The 20,611-nt window shown below is 38.7% G+C and overlaps 1 protein-coding gene across 3 annotated transcripts in view; it reads left to right on the top strand.

The window, feature by feature from the left end:
- Positions 1-20,611, top strand: part of CALCR (calcitonin receptor) — a 156,013-nt gene that overhangs the window by 65,726 nt on the left and 69,676 nt on the right. The gene's annotated exons all lie outside the window — the stretch shown is intronic.

Raw genomic sequence — 20,611 nt, 5'->3', positions numbered from 1 at the left:
AACTAGCATGGTTGACATTTTTATTTTGAAAAAAATTGATTTAGCCATTTCCCTTTTTGGCTAGGAAAATCCTCCGGTGTATAATGAATGGGTTACAACATGCTTATAATTTCCAGGGGAATGCAGAAACTGGTTTGGGAAACAGCAGCCTCCATGTACAGTTTAGTTTCAGAGTTTGTGTTTAAACCCCAAGGCAGATTTTTGATGACTGCTCATAATACTTTCATTAATCATAAAGTTGTAGAATGGCTTTTGTTTGGAAGGGACATTAAAGATCACACAGTTCCACCCCCTCTTTAGTCAGGGACACTGACTAAACCAGGTTGCTCAGAGCCCCATCTAACCAGCCTTGGACGCTTCCAGGGATGGGTCAACATGAATATGCATATTCTTAGTTAAATAAAGGTTTAATTAAGAGACCAGGCACTCTATGGGTTGTGTGCCTTAGCCTGGATGTTTTTCTCTAGAGTTTAAAAGGCGGATGTCTGCAGGGATAGTGCTGCCATGTATTGGAGTAACTCCCACTTACTTATAGTAAAGGATGAGGATCTGTCCTGTTGTATTTTAAATTGTTCATGTTCTGTGTCTTCAAGGCAAGGATTCCATGTGGAAATCAAGGACTGGCTCTTTGTTAAAGGTTGCAGCATTGATTTGTTTAAAAAGGCTTTGACATTGAACTGTGGAGCTTCTGAAGAGTACAATTTGGCTGGACAGATGTACTGACACAAAAATGAATAAAGTACATTAGTGTATTTCATAAAGCCACTGAAGCAAAATTTCTGTGATGGTGATTCACTTCAGCCTGGACAAAGAGAGAATACAGTTATTTGATTGATAACTGTATAACTACATTTAGAAACAAATTGATCTTGAGGCTCTGACGGATGAATTAGAAAAAAATGTTAGTGAGAAATAGTCTAATAAAAAATAAATGTTTTTACTAACTCTGTTCAGCTCTCTCTGATCTGCTGCCAGAAGGAAGTCCTCTGTCTTTGTCTGAGTACCGTGTGTGAGAGGCTTCGCACCCCAGTTGCAGTGGTAGCAATCTACATGGTGATCATCCCAGTGTGGCCTCACTGTTTGTATTCACTTCCATGGCATGGGCAGCCCACTTTTACTCTGCTTATAGAGCTCTTTTCTGGCACTCCTTGTAATGAGAAGAAGCACTGATAAGCTGCTTCCATAGAGGGGTGAATTTATACCACACACAGATCCTCAGCCCTAGTGCTTGCTCCTGATTTCTCCATCCCATGATGCAGGAAGAAACCAGATCAGGAGGCAAATTTTCTAGATGAGAAAAAGGAGAAGGTAATTGATTGGTCCCCAAAAGTACTAGATTTTCCTCTTGTCTTTGAGGCCCCTTATGGTGTGTATCCTGTTTTCCTCCATGTATAAAATTATGTAGATGATACGGGCCATTATTTCTCTTGCCGGCAGTAGGAAGGATTGCACACTCAAAATTAAGTCAGTCTCATATAGTCCACACAAATGAGACAAAAATATTTGTATCAGGATTAGTAATTCATACTTTACTGCGTTAGCTCAGATCTGTTTCCACTTCTCTGGTGGCTTGTCTGCATCTTTTACCAGCAGCACTTGTTTCAGGGGAAGAAATGGTTACTATCCTCCAGGAAAACAGTTTAATGGACCAGAGGCATACAGAAAGACATGCTGATTTTCTTCATATTTTGTCCAAAAGGGCAAGAGGCTTGCTGATGCCTGTCTTGCTCTGCAACTTGTACCAGAACCTCTGTATGCACATTGTAAACTGGATCCTTTCCTCTAGCATTATCCCCAAATCTCTTTTCTCAGTCATTTCCTGTGCCTTTCCCAGTCTTATCAAACAAAAATTAGGTTTTGTATAGTGTGAGACTGTTAAATCAAAGACCAGAATATTCACTACTTCTGAAGAGTATGCTGGAATACTTTTTCAAGGAGGGATAGAAAACAGATTTTGCAATTCCTTACATTGCATAAAATACAGAAATGCTATTTGCAACAGCTGTCTAGTTAATGAAAAGACTATTATTTAATAATAATAATTTTAATATTCTCTAGTCTTTGCTTTAGGTTTCTCAACAAAATTTATGACTATTTGTACCCTGTCCCTTATTTTTGAACAAATGTCCTTGTAAATATACAAAAATTACCACCAATCCCAACATTATTCCTTCCTCAGTCAATACCTGTAGCTAGCACTGTGCCCCAAAATCCTATCCTGAAGTAGCCTATTGCTTTTCTTCTGTAGAGAGAATTGGGAAAACTGTAAGGCTTTTGCATTATGAAGGCTACAGATGGTTTGCATGCTCCATCCCAAGACTGAAAATTCCTTTAATTCTTCATTGTGACTCAGATAATGAAGGAGATACTGTTCTTGTTTTTATATGAAAAACCTATTAACACTTCTCCACAGAGTTAAGAAAGCTGCAGCTCTTAGGCTGACAAATATTTCCTTGCTTCTGTTCTGTGCACACTTACAGAAGGGGAAGGTTTGTCTTGACAATAATTTCTAAGTCTGTAGATACCAAAGACACTGGAGGCCTTCACTGTTTCTCCTCATTGTGACAAAATTAATGGGAATTAAATGTTTGAGCAGTAATTTTCAGCAGTGCTAGTCAAGGACATTTGCTGTGCTTGAGAAAGTATGAAGTTCCCCACATAGCTCTTTCCAGAATACAGAAAGTTTTACATCTAGGGTCTAGTCCCCTCTTCTACCTTTTGTTCTCTAACTGTATCAAGGATGGTAGGAAACACAGATCTTACATTACACATACAGACAGAAAGGTGAGAAAACACTGTAGGAGGCATGAATTGCCAAGGAAAATTGCAGATACCACTATAACTTTTGTTTTAAAACTTACTCTCCTTGGGTGTAGCTGTTTGTGATACCATTATGGCACACTGTTGGAGTAGCCTATTTTTAGCATTTGTAAAAAAAAAATATGCATGACTTGATCTGTGGGGAAAGAGAGAATAGCCTATCTTTGGGTGTGAAATATCTGTCACCACAGTGGAGGAGACATTCTCCTGTCAGCATTCATAACTTCAAAGAACTGTTTGTCTACTTGAATCCTGTGTATTGTCTACAAGAGTGCAAATTTTGTAATTGCACAAGACCTGCTTGATGTATTTTTATGCATCACAAAGCAAATTTTTATCTCTGGAAGTTCCTAAATAGTGTTACAATGATGAAAATTTCAGTGATTTAATTTCTCAAATGTGCTTAGTGACCAGAATCTGTAGGCAGATTGCTGTACATAACCAAGATGTACATCTCTGTCTGACTGTCTTTGCCAGACTGTTTTTTGAAACTGTAGTTGCTCTTAGGTTTACTTCAAGTATGAAAATAATCCCTTGCTCCTATTTTCAATGGAATATAAAATTTTTGCATATTTTCAAGAAAAAATAAGCCTGAAGGCAGAAATTATAGTCCATACATTTGAATTTAGAAAGCTCAGGTGAAATTGCTTTAACTTCCAGTTCCAATAGAGTGTGTTTGATACTATTATCTGATGAAAGTTTAGCAGTAGAAAATTGCATGAATTTTTGCGCTACCTCATTCCCATTTTGGTATTTTTTTTCGATCTTAAAGCTGGTTAGGAAAGTTTTTCCATTATATTTTTCTAACTTAACTTCAAGCAAGGAGCAATGTCCTCTTCAAGTCATAGATAGTAAAGTGAGAAAAAGTACTTTGTATCCATAAAAACAAAAAGAAGCAGCTTATCTGCTGTGCTGGCATCAGAAATCATGGCTGTTCTTTTTGGTACTACAGTGTCACAAGCCACAGGCTTTTTCATTCTGTCTCTTCAGAACAAAAATTTATTTGTGTGTCTGACAACTAACTTTGGTGAACTGCCAATACAGGAGCTTGGCTTCTGAAACAAAATTTCAAGAAATAGCCCGATATTCATGTACACTCAGAACCTGCAACCCTGGAGACAGCTTTGCCCCATTATTTTAGCAAATTGTGGAATTTAAAATGTCTTTTGGCATTAGAACATGTGTTTGGCTTTGTTGGAGCTTCAGACTGAGCAGCCTATGGAAGAAGATTGGGGCAGGAAAGCACACTTATGTCAGAGTGTGCTAGTAACAAGTCTGTGTGGAGGTTTTGTTGAATTTTACAAGACTTGTAATTAAGCAGGGCAGTGAACTTATTCCTAAGCCCTCATAATTAAATTTGTTTCAAGCAAGGCATGGCTGTTTGTGTGGACAGTGCTGTGTACCGCAGCTCAGAACTGCAATTACCAGGGAGGATGTTTGAGCTAGAAATCCAAGATGAGTAAAGAGATTTGTCTTTTTGTAAGCTTTGCTCTCTGTGGGAGACTGCCCTTCTCTTTGCAGCAGCCTTCTTTTCCTCTGTCTGCTTCAAACTTCTTATCATTGAAATCGATATAAAATTTTGACTTTGTTGGAATGGTACTATTGGCACAAAGTAAGGCCAAAGTTAAATCAGAAAAAATATTGCTTGCAGCTTCAAAATTAATAGTAATTTAACAGTTGCTGCATGTAATTTACAGTTATTTATTCCTGTTTAATCAGCAGTATATAATATTATATATTATGTATATTATATATTATATATAATATTATTAATGACTTCATCTTGGAATTAAGCCTTGAAACCACACTCAAAACTTAAGCTACTTAAAAATACTTTTATTTAAAAATCAGTTTAATTGAGTTCATTGATTCACTTGAAAATAAATAAAAAACCAATTTCTCCAAGAAAATTTTGCCTATTTCAGATATTTTAGGTCTCACAGTCTGTATTTCACTGTCTCATATAGTCACTTGTTATAAATCCTACAATCCAATGCTTAAATTCCCTCACTGAAGAACATGACATCAAAAATGAAGTTACCAAGCAATCTTTTCCAAAACTGTCACTTCTAGAATTAAAATCTCATATGAAGTTACCAAAGAATCTTTCCAAAAATTCTCACTTCTAGAATTAAAATCTCATATGAGATATTTATTTAGCTATAGACATCTGCTTGAACCACCATTCTATTCTAATGCAAGAATTCCCAGTGAGACGCTGTTGTACCCAGGGCTGACAGTATCACTTTTTTTTTACAATGGTTAAGTCCTGTGCAAACAGAAAGATACAGACTTACTGCCTGAAAATTCACAGTCATGGTCTTCCAAAAAATTGAAAACTACAGAAAAAGCAAGGAACAATTGCTTACAAATAAGCAATTTTTTTCCAAGGAACTGTCACTGCAACTGTTGGAAAAGCAACATGTTAAATAAAGATGAAGCACTGGTGAGTTTTGCTAAGAAGGATCTACACATTGCTGAGTATCCAGCACCCAGACCAGCTCCAAAACAATATTGTTACTTCATTGTCGTTCCTTTGAAAATAAAAGCTGAAATGCAAATGCAGTGTAATGGGAGTTAAATTTACAGCACTAAAGATAAGTCACTGATTTTCAACACATCCAAACAGAAGATTTATAAAATAATTCCAAGGTCCCTTAATCAGCAAAGGGGGGTTTAGATTCTTTTGTATATCTGCTGGTAACTCCTTAACTAACTCACCGGAGCAGAGCAATTTCATAGTTTTCCAACAAACAGTTATTGAGAGAAATTAAAATAAGGTGCACCTGGTAGAAGCAAGAAACAGACCCTTTAGATAACTTTAAACCATTCATTTTAATGAAAAGACTGTTGCTGCTTTATTCAAGAAGAGATGAAAAAAGGCCTCCATGTAGAATCTTTATTTTCATCTAAACTTTGCTTCATGTTTTAATCAGCAGCATTTGGTCCCATAGAAACAAATATTTCCTGATCTTTCAGGTGGGAGACATTAGTCAAGATTTGCTTGATATATGTGGCACTTTTAGCTGAAATGAGAACCTAAATTATAAAAAATGGAAAATGCAATATAAAATCAGTTACTTTTATGAACACAAGAAGCCAATTTTGTTATGGTACGTGACTAATACTTTCCTTGCAAGTGAGGGACTGAAATATGAAATATTGCCTAGGGTCAGAGTTCAGAGTTTGGCACTGCCCTAATGTACTTAGGTCTTTCCCCAGGACCTCTTTTGTACAGATGGAACCCCTGATTGCAGCACCTTTACATACCAAGACAAAGCAACAGAGGATTTATTTCATGTGCATATTTCAGTGTCTTTTAGTTAAATGTCCTGCAAAATAGTATTGAAGTTCTTCCACCCTGGTACACAGACAGCTGACCACTGTCAGGCCACTGTTGATCCCTTTGTGGGTAAAGAATTTAAGAAGGGAAGTGTCCCATCCAGTAATAGGAGACAGCAGCCCACAACACACACATCCATTGACAGCAGGTAAGAGACACCAGATGTCACCAGAAGCCACAGAAACCTTCTGCCACACTGTTCAGGGTGTAGATGGCCTTCTGCTGCTGATCTGCTGCTTTGCCTCCAGGTCTGTGAATGCATAGATCAAAAGGGATAGCACTCATAATGTGGACTAGGGGTCACTTCACAAAGCTTACATAGGATACAGCACCCCTGTGTGCTATGCCTGCATCTCTGGAAATATGAAAATTAATTGTAATAATAAACCAGGTAAATGCTGTGTATCCCTCTTGAACACAGGAATACTGGCAGTGCCAGGATCCAAGTCTGTGCTACATCCTTCTGGCTGAATCATCAGATTGAGGAGCTGGTTCAGTGTCTGTCATAGACTGAGGAGTGGGTTCAGTATCTGTTAGCAGAAGTCCTGGTAGTAGTTGGGACCTAGTTTCAAGAGCTCCAAGCATCTGTCTTCCTCTCATCATATTGTATGACTTATGCCTCTGAATTTCCCTGTGGAAGTCAGGGTGTTGGCTTTAGCCCTATCCTTTCTGATTAAGTAAAAACAGCTCCTGGCAAGTATTCTAATTTATGTTTGCAGTCCTCTTCTGACTTCTGCAGTTTGTTGGCCAGAATGGAATAAGTGTTTTGTCTTTTATGCTGCCTTTCATGTCAAAGGTAATGTTCATAGTTCAGTTCATGCACAGATTATTTTTTCCACATATGTTCTACTTTTCCTGGCAGAATTCATGAAAGTAAAGCCAGGTTTGTGCTGCTAATGATCAAAGACCAAGTTAATGATCTAGTTATGGATATCAAAACCTTTGAGTCAAAATCTGTACTCCACTGAGAAAAGTGATACCAAGAACAGGATTCAAGATCTGCCCATTAGCTTAAGTGCCATTGATGCATTGTACCAAAATCTGGTTTTACTGGACATAGATCAGAACCACACAAGCAAGAAATGGCATAAAACCCTATCATACAAGTCAGGAAATTAGTTCATTATTTGATTTTGTCCCATTATTCTAATTTGAATATCAAGTAAGCAAGCCAATCTAGTAGAATTATTCAATAGAGATGAATGGCTGGGCAAGAGTTGATGTAGAAATTCAAGGACCAACTGTGGTTGCATCATAGGAGCAGTATGATTTTTCACATCCTCTACCATTACTATTAGTATGATTACAGGAGATCAATGAAGATTGTCATGATCAAAACACTTCAAACCAGCAAAATCAATACATTTGTTTATTGTCATTGACCACTCACCATATTTTGATGACACTGGAGTAAAAGTGGAGTTTCTTGCATTTGATACTCCCCGGGAGCCACAAAAAGTGAAAGTTTGCTATTTTATACCAGTTGCAGTAAATTAAAAGATGTAACATAAAGGTATCCAGCAGCATGTACCTACTCTCTGTCCAGCAGCTCCCCTGTCTGTGTGGCAATGTGTAATTGCATGTTGGTGATGGGATGTAGTGGGTGCCCAGATGTAGCTTGCTGGAAGGAGCATTTCTGAAGCTGTGCCTAAGCAAGACTGACCCAGTTGGATGCACAGGCTGAGACAATCTCTGATTAGCAGCTGTTTGAACTGTACCATGTGAATGCATTTAATCCTTCTTACAGCGGTTCTTCCAGAACTCACTTCCCAAAGTAGCTTTTGTGGAGTTGTTAATTTGCTTGTTCATTTTAGAGTTGTTTGTTTGTTTTGGTTTTGGGATTTTTGTTTGCTTGCTTTTTTTTTTGCTCTTTGTATTTTTGCTGTTTCTTTTGAAGTCTTTTCAAAGGTATTGTGGGATTCATGGTTTGAACCTGGATTATCAACTCTTTTCATTAAGAGGGAAGTTAAAGTAGAATGAGTTTGTCATGGTGTGATCCCAGGAGCAGAAATATATAACCAGAACTCCAGAAGCCTATCCTAATTCTATAACAAAGGGCTGGGGATTTTGAGACATAATACAGCCAGCTAGACAGGATGTAAAGCTTCAAGATAAATTCCATATGAGTGTTTTATTGAAACAGTTTGGGAAGCAGTTAGCACAATATTCACTGAGAGTAAACCAAATTTATATAGCACCAGATTTTCCATTCTATGCTGTGGAACTCTGTGCTATCATTATAGCATTATGACTATATTCAAAGAACATGGAAATAGTATCTTCTGGAAAAAAATGCAAGGGTAAAATGAAGTAAAGGAGAGTAGGAAAATGCTAAATGTAGGGAAGGGAACTATGAGTATAAAGTCTGGAAGAAGTTATAGGACGTAAAGGCACAGTATCATTGAATGAGGCTACAAAAGTGGTATTTTCTTGCACATACTAATAAAAAATTAATTAATAAGAACCCCCAATACTTAAAATATTAAGGATATTTTTATCTTAATAAAGAAAGTCCACAAATAAAATACATGGGTTTTGCATTGCATTTTTGCTTGTGTATGTGCTTGTGTATGTCTGAGGTATGTGGTATGTAAGACTAGATTTTGCTCTAAGAAACCAGAGCTGGGCCTCTCACTTCCTTGGTGAAGCACTAAGTACAGTGCAGAAGATCCAAAATGCAGACATAATTTTAAATATTTTGATTGTTAAAGAAAAAAATATTCTTTAGGTGCTTTTTAAATTGGTGGTGTCTGAAAAACATACTTCGTAGAAAGGTCAAGTGCTTTATCAGGATGAATACTTGGCAAGCTTTAGGCAAAAGCTCCAAGTTACCAATAAGCAAATAAAAGCCTGAGATATTTCCATCACCAGAAGGCCAAATAAACACTAGAGGGGCAAAAGGCCTCAAGACATGATTTCTACAGGTCTCATAATAGCTGGGCTGTGTTAAATTCCCTACATCTCAAGATGTAGGGAATTTATACCTCTCTGCAGAAGCTTGCACACATACCCATAGACACACATACATTTGGATTTAATGCGACAGTCAGGATGAGAGGCAAAATCAGCTGTAGCTGCTGTTGAAATGACTGTTCTGACTTCTTTCCAGAAATCTTTTCTGAATCTTAGTAGTCATCCAAATATGCTTTCCTTTTGTCCTCTATCTGCTATATGAAGTACTTTCCATATGAATGCACTTGTCTGGCAATGTAATTTATGGAAGAGACTTTCTATTATTTTTCCACATGAAGCTTTAGATCATGGATGGATATTTGAAGTTTTTAACATCACAGAGAATCTAAAGTTTCAGATCTTTTAATTTGTTGCCAGTGAAATAAATACTAAAGTTGGCAACCTATGGTGTAACAAGAAAAATCTTGCTGAGAATTACAGACTGCTTCCAGGGGTTTATTTTGAAAAGTCTTGCAAATAGGCTGCTACATTGGAGGCATTTATTTTCTTATTTAACGTTTATCATTTGTGATCCAGATTATCCTTTGTCTCTGCAGCTGGATTTGGTAGGGAGATTTGGGGAAACCCTAAGTCTAGCTGTTACATAAGCATCCAAGTTCCAGCTCTATATGCTAAACTAAGAACAGTCCCCTGGCACCTGCATGGGTCTGGAATGTGCTCAGAAAGGAAAATTGACTCTGTTTTCAGCTGACTCAAAACTTGGAGACTTGTCCTTAGTGACTTCAGATGTCATTCTGTGTTGGTTCTGAATCCTTTGGGTACTGGAGCCAGGAATTAATTTCATCTGCCCCAGCAAAATAAAACCCTGTTAAAGACATTCTTCAGCCAGTGTATATCAAGACTTTACCAAAAGCAAACCTTGGCATCAGGAAGCATTTGGAGTTAGTTTTGGCATCCTTAAGAAATACATTATAAATGATTATAATTGGACGTTGACTGACTTGCTTGAGAATTGCAGTGGCTCCAGAGGCTTCCAGTGCTAACAATGGAGCAGGTGGGAGCCAGACCACACAATGCTTTACCCCAGCCTGATTCACTGGGCCTGGCTAGCAAGATGCTTTTGAGAGTCCCTGCTCCCCACTGGTGCCCACAAAATTAGGCTACACATTATTTGTTGGACTAGAATGTCATATAGAAAATAACACATGAAAAGACAACAAAATCAAATGAATGAACTTTAAAATAATAACAGTAATATCAAATGACAAAAGTGACATTGCCAAGAGGTCAATTAAAAAAAAATCAGTATGACATTTAATGGGCTCTGAGGAGCCAACATAAGTGACAAGAAATCATTCCTATGTTAGAACATTTTATTTTTCAAGGTGAGTAGGTTTCCTTCCCAGTGCTGCTCAGAGCCCCACTCAACACATGTAATGGAAGAAGAAAAAGCCAGGGCTCGTGGAAAGGCAGCTCTGCTGAAGGCAGTGAGAACCTTGAGACTTTGAGGATCTGGCTCTGATCTTACTTCCCAAACAATGGACAGCAAAAGAAAAATGAGAGCCTGAAATCTGCGAGAGTCAGCCTAAACTCTCATGTTGTCCTCAGAATGCAGGGTAGGAAGGGATCTTCTATAAATGCAGATTAATACACTTGGCTTAATTCACTAACTTCTCAAGAGCATATTCATGATAGCTCATCTTGGCAGGCAGATGCAGACTTACAGATCCAAAACCTCTGCTCTGCTCTTCCTGGCTGGGAAGGTTGTGGTGAAAGACATTGTTTCTCCTTTGTGCTGCCTTTCTCATGCTTCACCATTTTTCTTGGTTTTTTGGTTTGGTTTGGTTTGGTTTGGTTTGGTTTGGTTTGGTTTGGTTTGGTTTGGTTTGGTTTGGTTTGGTTTAAATATTGTGTCCACTACTGGTCTGCCAGAAAATTAAGCTTTTCTCCATGGACCTGATTACTTGGGTTCCAGTGAAACCTCTGTGACACATGGTTGGTCATTCTTAACCACGTGTATTTAGGATATGTGGAAGGTATTGCTGAGACTCTGAACCCCACAAATGGTTAGGAAAATTCTTCTGCTTATTAATATTTATAAGCAGAGGAAGAGGTCACCAGAGCTTCTGTTTACATGTCTGGCAGCTGGTGTCCCAGAAAGGTCATCATTAATATTAGTAGTGAGTAATGACTGGCCTTTCAGCTCTCAAGGTGCATACACACATTTTAGCCACCATCTATTTTAGCCATCTCCTGGTCTTGTTTTCCTGCAAACAGTGTCTCATCTGGATTCAGCTGCTCCTCTGGGACATTTGGACAAACCCTGGACTCCAGACTGCAAGCCCAGAGCAATGTTTAGGACAAAGAACCAAAGGCTTTTTATAAAATTTTCTTGGGGCGTACGAGTGAGTTGCACCATTAATGACTTGTCTCACTGTTCAGGTGATTCCCATTCCCTCATCTGTACCCCTTGCTAGTCTGCTCTAATTTACAGATAAAAAGAGGAACCACAAAGCAAACAGTAACCTGCTCTCTGCAGGTCTTGGCAAAGACCCATTTTACCCTTTATTTGAACCTAAGCACAGTGAACTTCACCTGCCTAGCTATCATTGAAAGTGCATCTCTTCATGCATGTTAGCCTGGAAGCCTTCCACTGAATTTTTAGTTGCTAATAGCTACCTCTTGGGAAAATGTCAGTTCATAGTACTTTACTGTGTGTAAATTGCCCTGTTGAACTTCTGAAATGAAGGTTTAATGCCTTAGGGAGAAATGTGTAGATTTTGCCCTAATTGAAACTGGAAATTTAGATGTTTATATTCAATTTAACCTTTTATAGTAATGGTGCCATATTCCTGACAGGTACAACACAATATCCTAGCACTATAGCCGGAGTATTCAAATAATCTGTAATAACTGATGCATATAATCTTATTTTTACTGATTTACCAATTATTTCTTATATCCCCACCAATCGCTGCATGATTGTATCCTTATTTATCTTTAGATTAGATGTAAAAATCGCTTAAAATGCAGTGACAGCTTTGGGTCACTTTTCTACTCACTGTAGGGTAGGTGTAATACAGAAGTATCAGTGTTGCAGTAGATATAATAATTTAAGAGCATAGGTAAAGCAAGATGTGTCAGCAGAGGTAAAAATTTTATTAGTTAAACCAACTGTTGTATCTTTAAAAGTTAATTCATGCAAAGCCTTTTCCAGAGAATGTCACAAGAGGGTTTGAATGTCCCAAAACTTGTCTCCTTCTATTACAGAATTTAAAATCCCCTCATAACGCCTTACATACAACCTTAGAGATCAACAATTGTACACCCTGACCTCAAATCAAAATCAAGATTTTTACTCATTATTAGCAAAACTGCTATAAAATCAGAACCAGACTCAAGAAAAATGCATTATTTCCACACAAGCTCATATTTTTTGAGGTAGAATTAAAACCTACATCCAGCTGTAGCATGGGCTATTCTGCCAAGTAAGAACAAAATGCTTTAAATGTATGTCATGTGTATTTGATTTAAAACAATCTATTCACAGTACTTTTCACACTTTATATGACTTATATAAAAACATTGATATAATAAGAAGTTATAATATTTTTCTTGATTTTTTGCCCATCCCATAAAATATTCACTTGCTTCTAATAATTTATAGGAATGTATGCTTAGGATTAAAAAAAAAAGACCAGTGGGAGTTTGCCTGGGGAAGAATTGAATGGAAAACTGAGAGCAAACTGCCTGAAAAAAAATATTAGATAACTATTTTTCTTTGCAGTATATGCTGCAACAAAAAGAAATTTTTTTAACAAAAACTTAATGTGTCAAATCAAGAAAATATTGACCAAAACAAGTATTGATCCAAGAGGGAAGAATGTAATGTATGAGGTTATATTTATCCAATTATTTGAAGATTCTTCAAGGGTGATACAGAAAGAATTTGGTAATTGGAAAAATTACCTTACATTCACCTCTTACCCTGCAGTTCTTCTTACTTCTCCCTACTCTTTCTGTGTGCTTCCAAAGTCCATCCCAGTCTGCCTTGTCATTGTATTCTTGCTCTACTGAACTCAAGTATTTGTTAGAGTAGTGTTAAATACATTGACAGGCATGTTTGGTATGTAAGGTCTAGGCTGTAGGTACAGTAATGTTGGGATGGTGTTCCAGCTAAAGTTATAATGAAACCATGCATATGGCCTTTTTCTTAACTCAAAAATTTTTGCTGAAACTGTGTAGCATGTTTCAGTTTCTTTAGCAATGTATATTTAGCTGTACCTGTACAATCCTCTTTCTAAATTATACTAATATTATCTTACCCACAAAGGCGGTAAGGACTGTGAAAGCTGTATTCCCTGTTAAAATATTATATAGAGAGAGAATAATTCTAAATTTATGCTTTAATTTTGCAGGCTGTGTTAAAGATTTTAGTCTGACATAAATGTATGCAATTCTTTTGAAATCTTTATTTTACAGCAGGGTAGTATTCATCCCAAGCTTTTGGCTGTGTCCAAGCTGCACTGCCTTCAAGAGTAGATAATTGCATATTTTCTTATTGTACAAGCACTGCTGCAAAGTCCTCCAGGAATTGCAAGCACTTTTCAAAAGACATTTCACAGCTGGGCCTAAAAGGCTAAAATTATACTGTGCTACTGTGTGACATGCTAAGCCAGAGATTCATAATGATGCAGCAAAATGGCAAGGAAGTGTTCTGCTTTGAGGAGTGTTCAGTGATGAACCAGGCATTCCTGCAGTGTGCTTGCTTTCATCTGTTAATGTGGACCAGCGGCCAAAGCTGCTTCATTCGGTCCCACTCTTCCAGCACTCCAAACAGCAGGAATGCTCTGCTATAGATTTTATTCCTCTGCTTTGTTCCACAGATTTCCTTTTTTTTTTTCTCCTTCTTTGTTCCACAGATTGGAAATATTTGACTTTAACATGGTAACATTTCCCAGCACTTAGCAAGATTTTTTAAAATATTGCTTTTATCTTGCTATCTGTTACTGAAAGCAGAGCTAGTAAAATCCTGAGTGTTGCTTCAGAATTGTAAGGTTTGCATTTAACTTCAGTATTTCAAATTTGATTGTAAGAACTAAAACAATTTAAAGCCTTATCATCAGGTATGCACATTGTGACATGACAGTTGTATCCTGGACTGTGTCCAAAGCAGCATGGTGATCAAGGGAGGGGATTCTGCTCCTCTGCTTGCTCTGATGAGACTCCACCTGTAGTGCTGCACCCAGCTCTGGTGGCCTCAGCATAAGAAGGATGTAGATCTGTTGGAATGAGTCCAGAGCAGGCTATGAAGATGATCAGAGAGCTGGAGCTGTCTCCTGTGAAAAAAAAACCTGAAAGACCTGGAGGTCTTGAGCCTGGAGGAGAGAAGGCTCTAGGGAGACCTTGTTGCAGCCTTTCAGTCACTAACAGGGTCTTAGAAGAAAGATAGGGAAAAGTTTTCAGCAGGGTCTGCAGTCACAGGAAAAGATCAATAGTTTTAAACTGAAAGAAGGCGGATTTTGACTGTATATTAGGAAGAATTTTTACTGTGAGGGAGATGAAACCCTGGAACAAGTTGTCCAGAAGTTTTGGATGCCCCATCCCCCAAAGTGTTCAAGACCAGGCTGGATGGGGCCCTGAGCAACTTGGACTAGTGGAGGGTGTCCCTGCACACGGCAGAGGGGATGTGACCTAGATGATATTTAAAGGTCCCTTGCAGCCCAAACCACTCTATGATACTTTGATGGGCGCTGAGAGCCTGACGTAATTCTTATGTGAGCAATCATTGTTTTGTAAAAGTGAGTTTATCTCAAGAGTGTGTCCTCTGAATAGTGATAGAAGGCAATGAACTCATTTTCCAGAGTCACTGTGGTGTGATCCACTCTGTCTTCCATTATGTCAGAAGCAAAAGCACAATTGCTTGCGTTGTTTCTTCTTTCACTGCAAAAGCATAAAAGTAATTTTTCTTTTAATTTCAATTCCACAAAAGCTTAAATTGACCTATGCAGGAGCAGATGTGCTGCTACTATTCACCATTCCCTCCATCTCTAAGCCTCTTCTTTAACCACTGTTTGTATGACCAGAGCCTGTGGTGCAAAGGCATAAACCTTGTCTCTCAGGCACTATTTCTGGGTAAAACAGTATGATGCTGCCAAATTCAGAGAAATGCATCAAGACGCAGAGGGTCCTGTAGATGCCAAACTCCATAATTGCTTGGTATACAACTCTTCACGTAATGCTGTTAACATTTTGGGCTAAAACACTTCACAGAAGACATTTGCAAAAGACTAAAACTAAGTTTTTTGAAACTAATTACATAGTCTGGTTTGTGTAAGTATTCCAAGCTTTTTCTGCCAACAAATCTGCTGATATACTTTACTAGTCTGTTCCTGAAATTTTCTTTGCTTTTACTTGCAACCTCATAAAACTCCTTGTCCAACAGCCAAGGGGGTCATTAGCAATGGCTTCCTAAGCTCTGAAGAAGTAGGGGGTTTTGGCCACTGGGTTTTTTTGGCTACTAACAAGCAGTAGGCCTCACCCTCAATTTACAGTCATGAGAGGATGCAGAAGTACTACACCCACCCATACCTACATGTAATACAAACGGGGTTTGTATCAGTGCTCAGCCAGATACCTCAACACTCCCCTCCTAAGTTATGCCCTGGCAGGTGGAAGGAATCAGCTCCTCTAACTCCTTTGACGCTTTGCTATCTTTTGTTTCATAGAATGTTTAGCCTTTCCTGAAAGTCTCCTGGATAATTTGGCTCATATGTTTTTAAAGTCCTAGATAAATAATTCTTATTCAAAGTGTATTTATTGGCTTTTTTTGGTTGTTGTTTTTTTGTCAAAGTATATTTGTCTGTGTTGTATTACCCAGTCTAAGAATTTCTTAGACTGGGAATTACAACAATACAACAAACTTCTTCTTTTCCATCTTCAGTATCCTCACTGGTGTGTATGATCACATTGGCTGCTCAGATACATAATGTGGGGGCTTAGAAATCTTTGTGATTACCTTAAAAACAGACACAGACAATTCTGTAGCTAGTTTCTTCCTATTTTCATCTGGTTAATGGAAAGGATTTGGTTAGAGGGAAACCTATGGTAAAATAACCCCTTTTGGTTGAATGCTTTTAAATAGAAAAATGAAGTACCAAACGTTGCAGCTCCCAGGTAATCCAAATGAATCAATAAAACAGAATTATTTGGTCATTTCCTCTGTGTAAACCTGAAATTGCCTATTTGCCATGGCTCATAGTTTCAGTTTGTTAACATAGCACACACTTGAGATGCAGTTCACAATCTCCACCAGGCACGCTAATGGAAACTGTGATCTGCTACAACAACAACTGAGTAGTCATCACACAAGTTAGCATTTGGGTCTCAGAGACTCCCAAAATGAATGAGATAAGCTGCAAGTGTCTTAGATACCTACAGCTTTAATGTTGCAATGTCTTTATGTGCCTGACACCAGAAACGGAGAATGTGGAATTTTTATTTCTCAGGGGATTCCTGTATGAAAAAGGAAGGTTAAACAAAACATTGAGGTACTGTACAAAGATAAGCCACAGGGAGTGCAGGAGTAGAAGACAGTAGATACATCTCCTGCCTGACCTCATCTCCCTGGACACCTGACTAGAGGCTGCAAGGAGACCCATCTCTCTGCCTGGGACTGATGGTCACCAGTTTTTGGCATATGAGAAATAACTGAGCAACAATCACCATTTCCATTTGAAGCACCAAGACATCCTGGTACCACTTAAGCCATTTCAAGACTATTGCAGGCTAATGGCTAAAGAATGTTCTGGAGAAAGAGGAGGGACTGGCTCTACTCCCATCTCAGGCATGGGGATTAAACTCCTGGCATTTCCTCTCCTGACGGGGTTATAACTACAATTCTGGTCTGCACAAAGCCTGGGAATGTAGAAGGGTGATGTAGGGCTCACTCCTGGCCCAAAGCAGTAGCTAAATTAGGAACCCAGGGGTAAAATGTCCCACTGAGAGTAAGGGGATAATTTTAATACTTTCCTCAAAACCATCTGCATGTTTGGCTACACAAACCAACCTGCAACCTCCTCCCTGGATCCAAAATCCTTAAACACAGCAGCAGGATCTGCTGGCTTGCCTGTGCCTTGCTCAGTGATGTCTGCCCAGTGCTTCCCAGTCCAGTGTTAATGCAGGCAGAGCAGGTTGGTGCCTTCTGTGCTGAGTGGCAAGGCACTCCCCAGGAGGGTCTGTGAGCCTTATCTAAATAAGAAAACATAGAGACCTTGTGGTTTGAGGTGTGTACCCAGCTACTCACCCAGAGAAAGCTGCATGGGGTAGAAAAGAAGCTCCCAAAGAAGCTTGCAGCCTAGTAGTAGGGACATTGCAAGTGACATTTCAAAAATTCTGAGTATAATGAACACACTGAGAAGGAGATTTTTGCATTACACTTCTTACTTAGCCACAACTCCTCAAATTCCTATTTTGAAAGCCATTTTAAAAACCATTTCTTTATCTAAAGGTATGTCATCAGTATTGTGAAAGATGTCATTGCAGATTTATCAAAGCAAAATAATTAAAGAAGGTTTTTGCAGTCTCCTTCCTTCCTTCCTTCCTTCCTTCCTTCCTTCCTTCCTTCCTTCCTTCCTTCCTTCCTTCCTTCCTTCCTTCCTTCTTCAGAACATGGCAGAGAGCTGTTGCCCTACTGCCTTCTTTTAAATCTTCCCCTTACACCCTTTTTTCTGACTAAATCTGACATCCCTTGTGGGCCTTGTGCAAATGGCTGTGCAGGGAGAGTTATCCCATTTTCTGGATAACCTAATGGTAATTGTAATTGAAGACTTGTTCAGCACAGCATTATACCTGTAGACATCTGGACAGAGACAAAAGAGATGTTATCACTGAGTAGGATGTTGTGTTCATCCTCAGATAAGTTTCAGCTGTAATCTCAAGGCGTCTGTGGTATTACTATTACAGCTGAAGCAGGAGGAATACGATATCACACAATGAGCTACATAAATGCTACTTTTGCAGAGAAAGAAAGAATAATGTTCTAGTTTCAATAACAGTCAGGAATGTCATATGGAATTATTGTCAGCAACAGGGGCTGAAGAATTAATACAATCATAGATAAGTACTGGGCTTTAGCAGTGTGCTTATAATTAATCCCTAGATATGGATATTCTAAAATTGAAATGCATGCAGCATGTTCTACTAACATAACACTGAGTATGTACGTTGTTGGACTTAGCGAAAAAGGTTAAATATTATAGGAACAGGAATTAGCATAGCACCTAAAACCTGCTTGGGAACTTCAGCAAGGGAAACAAATTTTGGTGTAATTTTATACTGTATTACATTGCCACAAGAAATAAGCTCTGGTGATCCCAGGAAATATCAGTTCATTATTTATAATTTCTGTTTATGGTAGTAAGCATCATCTCAGGAAAAACTCATGCATACCTTGAAACATCTGCAACTCCTGTTCTTAAAACAGCTTGAAATATTAATATTTCTCCATCTGTAATTGTAAAAAGGAAAATAAACAAAATACCTATTTGAATAGATTTTAAAATTGTGCAGATGAAAACTAATTTCCTGACCTCTTCATAGCGTGGGCCTGTGGTGTGGCTGTGGAGTTAGCACAAGTCAGGTGGTCCTGAGCAGCCAGGAGAAGGCATGGGGAGCCTCCTGTGGGTACTGCCATGGAAGCCCATGTGTGCTTGAGTTGGTGTGAGCACACACTGGGGAGCAGACTCATTTCTGGTTCCACCCTCTGTTCCTGACAGCACAGCTCCAGAGCTGTCCAGCCCTCCTCCAGCTGCAAGCACACTGCCCATGGGCTGCAATGTCCATGTGAAAAGGTGATCCCTCTAACACAAAAGACCAAAACCAGCAGGCACTTGAGCATGCTGCTTTGCACATCTGAGCTTGTCTCACCTGAATCTGGGTCACTGGAGATGGGGTCAGAGCCATGGAGGTGTTGGCTTGTTCCTCTGTCTGGAGGCTGATCTCCTGGGGTTCCTCTTGTGAATCTTTCTGCCTCCCTGGTGTTTCTGCCCTGCCCATTGGCCAGCACTTTGTATTTGCATGTATCTTTTCATTTCAATGAGATCATCATTCTTGATACAGTGCTGATGCCAGCCTGTGTGCTGTAGTGTTATGGGCCAGTCTTAAAGTAGAAAAAAATTTTTCTTTGTCAGGACCTTTATAGTTTTTATAGCTAAAATATTGTTGTTCAACTATTCTTGAAATTTTTGCCAGATGAAAAGATTTCTGTGAAAAAGACAAAAAAAGGTGCTGGACTTTATCTGGTATGTCAGCCATTCCTGTGGTTACAGCTGGCTAAAATAAAAATGACTGGAAATAAATAGACTAGCTGAGATTCAGTATGAGAAATAGTTCTTAGTCATTTACTCATATGTAATATCATATGGTGCAGTCATTTTAATTAACTCAAGGGAAAAGATTTACCTGCATCTACAGCTGTAACCCAGCCTCGTGCTGCAGGCACTATTGGCACAAAGTACAGGAAAAGCAGACATATAGCAGGTAAATTCAGCCAATTTTGATCTTATGCTTGCTAGGTCACAGTATTGTGTTAATCTCTGTGGCATTGGTAGGAACTGTTGTGCATTTTAAAGCTGTTGACAGTTTTTAAGACAAAGTGCTCCCTTTTGATACAAAATCCCTACAGATGCAGCAGAAGTGATGATGCTGACAAGAACAGAGGCATCCACTAGACTGGCTTTACACCGTGTTGCAGAACACTTTGCAGTACAGTGTGTAATTGGATGAACACCACACTCGTGCTTGTACTCACTGTACAGCTGTCCAAGGGCCATTGTTTATATGTTCTTCATTAATCTTTATTGTCAGTTTGAACCAATGCAGAATGCAGGGAAGAGCCTGGAAAATATGCAGACAATTCCAGGCATTTTTCTCTGATCTAGATGTCCAGGTTTTGCTTCAATTGAGTTGTCTACCATGAATAATCAAATGCAAGTTTGTGGCCCACAGGGTAACTGCATATTATTTCTGGATCATTTGCATCTTGCATTACTCTTGACTCAGCAGAATAGTTCTGGGAAGATTCAGACAGTAATAAGACTACTTCCTATTAGAGAGAAACCCTCTGAGCCCTCTTTGCCATCACTTTATGTTTTATGTAATCTCAGTGATACATGACTGCAACATGTGCTGCATATGACTGGATCACATGTGCTGCATTGAAGTGGAAGTGCCACACCTTTATTACATTTTGACCTTACATATTTCTGCTTTAGATGAGGACAATGTTTCATTTCCTCTCTGAAAATGGGTGCCCTTCCAGACCATTTAAAGATGAGAAAAGCTCTTACAATGCTGTTGCTGAGACAAATGTTACACTAGTCATTGTATTATTCACTGCATGTCAACTAGACTAAGCATCCCAGTCCCTGTGTCTTTTTCTCATTAAATTCATGGGTTTCAAATGCGTAGGGTGCTCACAGGATTGTTTGTCCAGGTAGAAAATACCTAACTCCTAGTTTTAAAGCTGTCTGAAAA

Source organism: Zonotrichia albicollis, chromosome 1 (assembly GCF_047830755.1).
Source record: "Zonotrichia albicollis isolate bZonAlb1 chromosome 1, bZonAlb1.hap1, whole genome shotgun sequence".
Lineage (NCBI taxonomy): Eukaryota > Metazoa > Chordata > Aves > Passeriformes > Passerellidae > Zonotrichia > Zonotrichia albicollis.
This window is presented reverse-complemented; position numbering and strand designations above follow the sequence as displayed.